This window comes from Canis lupus, chromosome 24 (genome assembly GCF_048164855.1).
Source record: "Canis lupus baileyi chromosome 24, mCanLup2.hap1, whole genome shotgun sequence".
In the NCBI taxonomy this organism is placed as follows: Eukaryota; Metazoa; Chordata; class Mammalia; order Carnivora; family Canidae; genus Canis; species Canis lupus.
The window spans coordinates 49,532,926-49,540,837 of record NC_132861.1 but is presented as its reverse complement, the minus strand read 5'-3'; the positions used below and the strand labels follow the sequence as shown (position 1 = coordinate 49,540,837).

The 7,912-nt window shown below is 45.9% G+C and overlaps 1 long non-coding RNA gene across 1 annotated transcript; it reads right to left on the bottom strand.

Moving 5' to 3' along the window:
- Positions 1-2,218: 2,218 nt before the first annotated feature.
- On the bottom strand, positions 2,219-6,795 carry LOC140616530 (uncharacterized). The gene is made up of 3 exons (XR_012016992.1): positions 6,656-6,795; positions 3,387-3,467; positions 2,219-3,038 (listed from the first exon to the last, which is right to left on the bottom strand). It is a non-coding gene; the product is annotated as an uncharacterized lncRNA (long non-coding RNA).
- Between the last annotated feature and the right edge of the window lie 1,117 nt (positions 6,796-7,912).

The following is a 7,912-nucleotide window of genomic DNA, read 5'->3' as shown; positions in this document are numbered from 1 at the left end:
AGCATTTTTCTTTTTTAAGTTCAGTCAACATATAGTACGTCATTAGTTTCAGAGGTAGAGTTCAGTGACTCATCAGTTGCATACAACACCCAGTGCTCATCCCATCATGTGCCCTCCTTCATGCCCGTCACCCAGTGACCCCTTCCCCCCACCCACCTACCCCCCTCCAGCGACCCTCAGTTTGTTAACCAAGAGTTAAGAGTCTTTCATGGTTTGTCTTCCTCTCTGATTTTTTCCCATTCAGTTCCCCCTCCTTCCCCTATGATCCTCTGCACTATTTCTTATATTCTGCTTATGAGTGAAACCATATGATAATTGTCTTTCTCTGATTAACTTATTTCTTTCAGTATAATGCTCTCCAGTTCCATCCACGTCAATGTAAATGGTAAATAGTCATCCTTTCTGGGTGGTAGTCCACTGTAATATAGACCACATCTTTATCCATTCATCTGTTGAAGGACATCTTGGCTACACATTTTAAATATATATGCTTTTGACTCTGACAAGGTAAACACTAGCATTCCTGTGTATGAATTTATTTCAGTTTCTTGAATTGAAGCCATGACAATGGAGAGAGAGGTTAGATGAGATAGAGATAGATAGAGATAGAGATAGAGATAGAGATAGAGATAGAGATAATTTCACATAGGCCCAGATTATATCGAACAGGTAACCTGATTTAGCTGTTTTCTAAATTAAGCTATTTTCTAAATTAAGCTAATAAGGTAAATGTTGGAAAACAAAACCTATGCATTCTTAAATGAGTAAAGATATTATATATGTTCACAAATAATCCACGTTGAAACCCCGGCTCACTATGAAAAGTGAGCAAAGAAAAATAATAGAAAGTCAGAGGATAAAATTGTCCAACATAACTATAGACTCCAAAAGGTGGACCTTGATTTGGGGGAAATCAGAAAGTGCCCAGCAGCACCCACCCTGACCCCTGGTGTTGTATCAACCGTGTCTCCAGACTCTGCCAAAGGCCCCTAGGTCAGAGCAACCCCAGGGAGAACCATGGGGTGAGAGAGCAGCGTTCCACAGCCACTAGCCACCTGCATGGCTGGTGAGCGCAAACCACAACTGCACCGTCAAGCTCCAGCCCCGTGTGAGTGGATAAGCTTCAGAATCCGAAATGGAATATTCCTCAGCCATTGGAAGCGACAAATACCCACCATTTGCTTTGACGTGGATGGATCTGGAGGGTATTATGCTGAGTGAAATAAGTCAATCAGAGAAGGACAAACATTATATGGGCTCATTCACTTGGGGAATATAAAAAATAGTGAAAGGGAATAAAGGGGAAAGGAGAAAAAATGAGTAGGAAATATCAGAGAGGGAGACAGAACATGAGAGACTCCTAACTCTGGGAAACGAACTAGGGGTGGTGGAAAGGGAGGTGGGCGGGGGGTTGGGGTGACTGGGTGACGGGCACTGAGGGGGGCACTTGATGGGATGAGCACTGGGTATTATGCTATATGTTGGCAAATTCAACTCCAATAAAAAGAAATTTTTTAAAAAATAAAATAAAATTTGATAAAAGATTATATCTGACAAAAAAATAAAAAAATAAAAAAGAATCCAAAAAGGCATGGGAGGCTGAAGCTTGCAGCTGTACCTGGGGCACCCGTATCGCCCAGGAGGAAACCGATGGCCTGCTAGAACTGGTGGCCAAGGGGGGCTTGAGTATCACCACGACAGCAATGGCAGGGATGGTTAGGAATGCCACCGGGACGTGAGCACGCTGGGCCCAGCAGTGGCTGGAAGCTACAGTCCTCCTCCCACCTCAAGGAAGCAGCTTCCTGAACCTGGATTGTCATGCGGTGAGGCTGCAGGCCTCAGGCAGCCACCTGGCTCGCCAGTGGTGAGGACCACCCTGCAGACACTGTCCCCTCCCTCCTTCCCGGTCTCCTGCTGTCCCTCCATCGGGGCCACAGGAAGCCCAGAGGCAGAAAGCATGTGAACACAATCCATACTGGGCTTCGTTCTGGAGTCCTTTCCCCAAATTACTTACAAGCCAGCATCGTTTATTCTTCTCCTTGAATGGAAAGCTTATTTGTTATGTATTGAATTCTAACATGTAATAATCATATTTGTTTATTCTGCTCTGCAGCTGTAGCTTGTCTTTTGAAAAACAGATTCCTCATTATCACAATCATCTGCTTTTCAGTGTGGTTTAACATCCACTGGAGCTTGCAGGGCTCATTTTGTTGGCCAAACTATTATTTCCCCATGTTGTGTCTTAAAGGACTAATAGGCAAAAGCCTTCTGATCGCCGTGGGCAGAGTGCCTGGCCCTTGCTAGGAATTTAGTAGATTTTAACACTTGGCGAGGAGGTTTGCCCTACCTGGCTTTCCTTTTCATTAAAAGAAATTTTCTTTTTCTTTAGAATTGCCCCTCTGCATGTTTGCTGGGATGATTTATTTCATCCTGAGCATATACCTCATTAGTCTTCTGTTTTTCAGGCCAGAACTTCCGACAGTAGCCAAAGCTTTGCCTCTAAGTCGCATTTGACCAATGCTGCTTTATTACGAACTGATGTTTTGCCCAAGCGCACGCCACTTGTTCAGTGCAAATGCTTTGTTTTTAATGAGGAAAATTTAGACTTAATATCTGCAAGGAAAAGTAAGAGTTGGGTATCTGACATCACTCCTAATCCTCTGGGATGCTGGAAATGCGCAACATCTGGGTACAATGAACAATAATAAGGCCTAATAATGTTTCCATTGCTCAGCATCTCTTAATAACCTGTCTACAGATTTTCCAAATGCCCTATGCAAATAATCACAATAAAGTTTCAAAACCACAGGCATCATTAGCTTGTATATCCTGAGAATGATTTTGCCGAGCCAAATAGGGACATGCACACGTGGTATAAAATTCCTGGCCGAGAGAAACATCTATCACAGCACATGGGGAAATGCTTAATGAGTTACACAAAAACAAAATGTCCAGACTCCTGAAGATTTGATTTGTGTTGCATCTTGATGCAGGTACCGAGGATGGAAGGGTCGGGATGATTAAACTCCAACTAGAGCCTGTGGAACAGTGCAAAAAATTTCAGCATTCAGTTTGGCTTTTTTTTTCTTTCTTAACTTTAAATACATTTGGGTTTTGCATTGCTCTTAAATGTACTAAATAACACTCACAAGAGTCCTACCAATGCAGCCGTAAGACAAGACCATAATTTATTGGGGAAATTGACCAAAACAAAAATACATTTCTGGAAAAGGTGAAGAATGACTTTACCTTTCTCTTTCCCTTTTGCTGAGCAGTTCTGTGTACTTGGCTCAGGCAGGAAAAACATGCATTGATGAATTAGGTGTTACGAGCACCCCCTGCCATGTTAGGATGGAGGACCTGTTGGCATACTTTCCCCTAATTACCTGTCATTTTCTCTCTCTCCTTGGGAATGTCAGGGAGCTGTCCAGAAAAATAATTGCTTCACGCAGTGGGCGGGTCAAGACCTTTTGGAAGAAAGAATAAAATATCACATTCAAATATCTGTCTTGCAAACTCTCATATTTTGTACTTCCCACAATTCCACTGTGTAAACGAGTGATATGTGTGGGTCAGTCTGTGTATTACCTTTCGAGGCGGTGAGTGTTCTGGGGATACAACGTAGAAATATATGGTCTCTTTCTCGAAGACATGTAAGGTAACGAAACCTTGCTAATTTAACATCATCCAGGAATATGAAGTAGTATTTGTGCTTCTAGGTGAGTTAAAAAGTACAAATACACTGGCCTATTATTTCTGGGAAGATGTACCAATGCCAGATAATCTCATGTCTCACTCTCGAGACAGTGAGCTGTGTGTTTCCAAATCTAGGCCCCAGTCCCACTTTGTAGCATCAGTGTTTTCTGATAATTGGATGCAGGCACATTCTCGAAACAGATTAGAGAGCAGGTGTCCAGGTAATGCTGAACGACACCATGCTTATGCAAGGGGGGTAGAAACTTCTCGAGAACTGCAAGCTCAGGAAGGCTTCCACACAGTTAGAGAAGCAGGTAGGAGGAGACAGGGTCCTGTGTCAGGCAGCCTTGACTTAGGCTCAGTTATGAAGTCCCCTGCCCTACGCCACCCTGGTTTGATAGCAAGACCTGGAGGAGAGAGGACAGGTGGACAAGGGAACTCAGCACCCCTGCGAGCTCCCTGATGGCCTGATCTCATGTGCAGGCACAGCTGGTAATAGTGGGTTGCACCCCAGCATCTCAGGGCCTCTGACAGAGGCAGCTTCTCATCAGCAGATGCAGCTCCTGAGGGGGTCTGCTCCTGGGATCGTCTCCCCAGGCCTCCCCACCTGGAACCTGTGCACCCACATCAGTGCTGTGAAGACCTTCTCTGTGTCCCTGCTCCTGGGGTCAAAAAACCCCAAAGTAAAGCTGTTTGCATTCTGGATTTTAAAGAGGAGCATCTAACTAGACACATGCTTGTGAAGATTTCAAATTCCAGAAGCACAGGTAACCTTCCAAAACAAAACAGAACGGGCCAACATTTAGGCTTCTTGGCAGCATGAAATCACAGTCCTAGTGAGGCATCAGCTTCTGAGGTGTTTTTTTTTTCTTTTTTCTTTCTTTTTTTTTTAATGTTCTATTTATTTATTCATGAGAGGCACAGAGAGAGAGACAGAGACAGAGAGAGATAGAGATATAGGCAGAGAGAGAAGCAGGTTCCCTGCGGGGGAGCCTGATGCCTGATGCAGGACTCAGTCCCAGGACCCCAGGATCATGTCCTGAGCCAAAGGCAGATGTTTCAACCACTGAGCCATCCAGGTGCCCCTAGAGGAAATACCTTGAAAACTGAACAGTGATCAAAATATGGAAGGCCACAATGGCAAAGATATGACATAGAATAAATTGCACGAAAAGCAATGAGTTAGTAAGTAACCATTGATAACAAGATCATACAGTTTCATGCAAAAGTAAAAAAGAAAAAATCATACAAAAGAAATGGGGCTGTTATATAAAAATTACTTAATGCCAATAGTCTGCATCTCAGATTTCCAATGATTTCCCCAACATCTTGGAAGGGGGTCTGGACAGAAGAAAAAAAATTATTAGCATGCTACATGCTAATTCTTTTGTCATATGTGGAGGAGCTAGGGGATGCAGTCTAAAATGTTGATGGAAAAATTATATTATTATAATGACATATATGTATGCATTACATATATTACTTTAAACTTAAGTATTAAAATTGTTGGAGATAAGCAGAAAGTCTTAAAAAAAATCATAACAAGAAAAGAGTGAACATTGCTTAAGCAATATGGCCAAGAGTAGGGAGGGAAATAAATCAGAAGCATGAAGGAAACATAAAAAATAGAAATCCTAAACTAGGACGACAGACTTAAGACCAAGCAAACAGTTAATATGGCAAAATAAATGTGTTAAACTGTTGTATTAAAGGACAAACTCTCAGACTGTATCAAAACAAATGCAAACGTGTGCCTCCCTTCAAACTCTCTCTTTGAAACATGACTGTTTTAATGGAGAAGACAGATTCTTGGGGAAAGGATTTCCTGTCCTACAGGATGGAAGGAAAACCAGCAAGAAGACATCCATCCGTCTGTCCACCCTTCATTCGTTCACCCAGCTCGTGTCTCTAGAATGTCCACCGATGTTGAGGGTGGTTCTGGGGCATAGGATGGAGAATGAGACACCGCGATGTCCATCAGAGCTCGGGAAGGTGACATTCGGGAGGGGAGCACAGACATGGCCAAGGTGGGCCTCTTTGGCGGTGAAGGAAAGAGCAGAGCACAGGCTGGCTCTTGGGGGAAGACATCAGCTGGAAGCAGGTGGGGTCATTAGATCATGGGTCATCTGTATCTACATTTCATGTGGGAAAAATCAGATCAGATAAATAATACGTGCTCTTGCACTTGAAATGGACCCATTCTGTGCACATTTCAGTGCTTTTCTTTTTCAATTCTTAATACTATTTTTTTTTTTTTTGCCACGGGGGCTACCTCTCGGGGTGGACACTGGCCATCCCACACACCAGAGCTTGACCCTCCGTAGTCCCCTTCCAAGGGTGAAGCCTGGGAACTGGTTGAACACAAAGAAGCTCTGAGTTATACGTGTGAACTTTTCTTAGAGCAGAGGGAGTATAAAACGACCAGTGAAAGTCAGAATTCAAGAAATCCACCTGCACAGAGCAGAGAATTGAAATGTTGCACTGTCCCGAGTGGGGCTGGAAACGTGCAATTACTTTAAAGTATTTTTTATAACTGATCAGCCATTGTGTTAAGGTCTGAGGTTTCCCCTAGTTCGCTGAAGGTTTTTTTTAATAATTCTGCATATTTTCAGAACCAGGCAGGGGGAGCGTGAGGTGATCACAGCTTTCTATGTGGCTTCCATCTGTCCAAGGGGCTCGCATCTCTCCCTGTCAGGGCCTGTCTGGGTGGAGCCCCCAGAAGCAGACCCCACAATGAAGATGTGAGTGCAGGTTGCAAGCTTTGGAGGTGATCGTGAAAAGCAATGGCAAACGAGTCGGGAAAGGTTTCAGGCTGGGAGACCAGTGCCAGGTGCCCTCATTAATGAGCAGATCGTCCCCTCTGGGCATCTGGGGCTCATTCCCACTTTGTACTCTGGGACCCCGCAGAGAACAGGCTTCCAAGGGGTCTCCCCTGAGGGGTGGGGAGCTGGATGCCTACCTGCGTGGTTCCTTCCAGCTGGCAAAGTTCTGCTCCGGCCTGTTGACTCTCCAGCTTGGTCAGCCAAGCCTGGCTCTGCAGCCACGGAAAGCCCTGAAGCACACGGTCACAGGGACGTGCAGCAAGAAGCCATGGGCACGCCCATGAATGGAGTGTGCCAAGGTGACACCAGTGGACTCTAACAGTATCTACTGAAAGGTTGTCCCTCCGCTCTCCTCGGCTGCTCCTTTTTTCATTTCTTTGTGAGGCGGGTGCTGTGGGCCTGAGTCTGCTAAACCACTGTGGTCTCTGTTAGACTTTCCCTCCTTCTCCTCCTTCCTTCCCGCCTGCACATGTTTCTTGAGCACCCACTCTGTTTAGGCCTCGGCGATGACAGGTGGCTGGACATCTGTGTGTGCAGATCCTCCACGATGCTGTGCATAAGCATAAAATATGGTGGACCTGCAACTGCCTTCTCCCTCGGAAGCTGGAAGAAGGGATCCGTCCATCTATCCGCCTGTCTGTCCATTCATACACCCACCCACCCGCTCATTTATTCAAAAAACATTCATGGAGGGCCTAATGCGCGCTAGGCAGTGCCAGGCACTGGGGATACAGCAGTGACCAAAACGGGTAGCAATCTTGCCATCACAAGTGTTGCTTCCTTGTGAGGGGCACAGACAAAAGCAAGACAGAAAGGCAAGTTCTGCAGTACGTCAGTGGTGCTCACCTGGTACCGAAAGCCGGGGAGAGGGACAGGGATTGTGATGGGCAGCTGGCATCTTCACAAGAATGTTTGGGAGCTGTTCCTCAGAGAAGGCGACATTTGCATCCTCCCCACCCTGCCAAGGGGAGAGGAGGCTGGCCTTGAAGGTGCCCACAGGGGCCAGGAGCTGTGCCGGCCTGGCACATCCTAGAAAGATGAAAGCCGTGCAGCTGGGCCACGGTGAGCCAGAGGGTAAGGAGGAGCTGGGTTATGCAGGCATGGAAGCCACCGGTTGGGATGAGAAGCCCTGGAGGGGTTGGAGCTACCCAGTTCTGTGACCCCGCTTGGGTTTTAACAGGGTCACTCTGGTTGTTGTGTTTAGAGTAAATGAAAGGAGCGAGATTGTCCTAGGTGGCCGGGCTAGCAGGCAAGGGCGATACCCCAGGGGATGAGAGGAGTGCAGTACAGGGCTGCCCCTTACAGGCTGTGCCTGCACAACATGAGGGGGCGCCATTGCAGCAAACCTTGTTGGAGTGATGCAATGAGATCCCCCCTGGGTGGGCCAGGGGGTT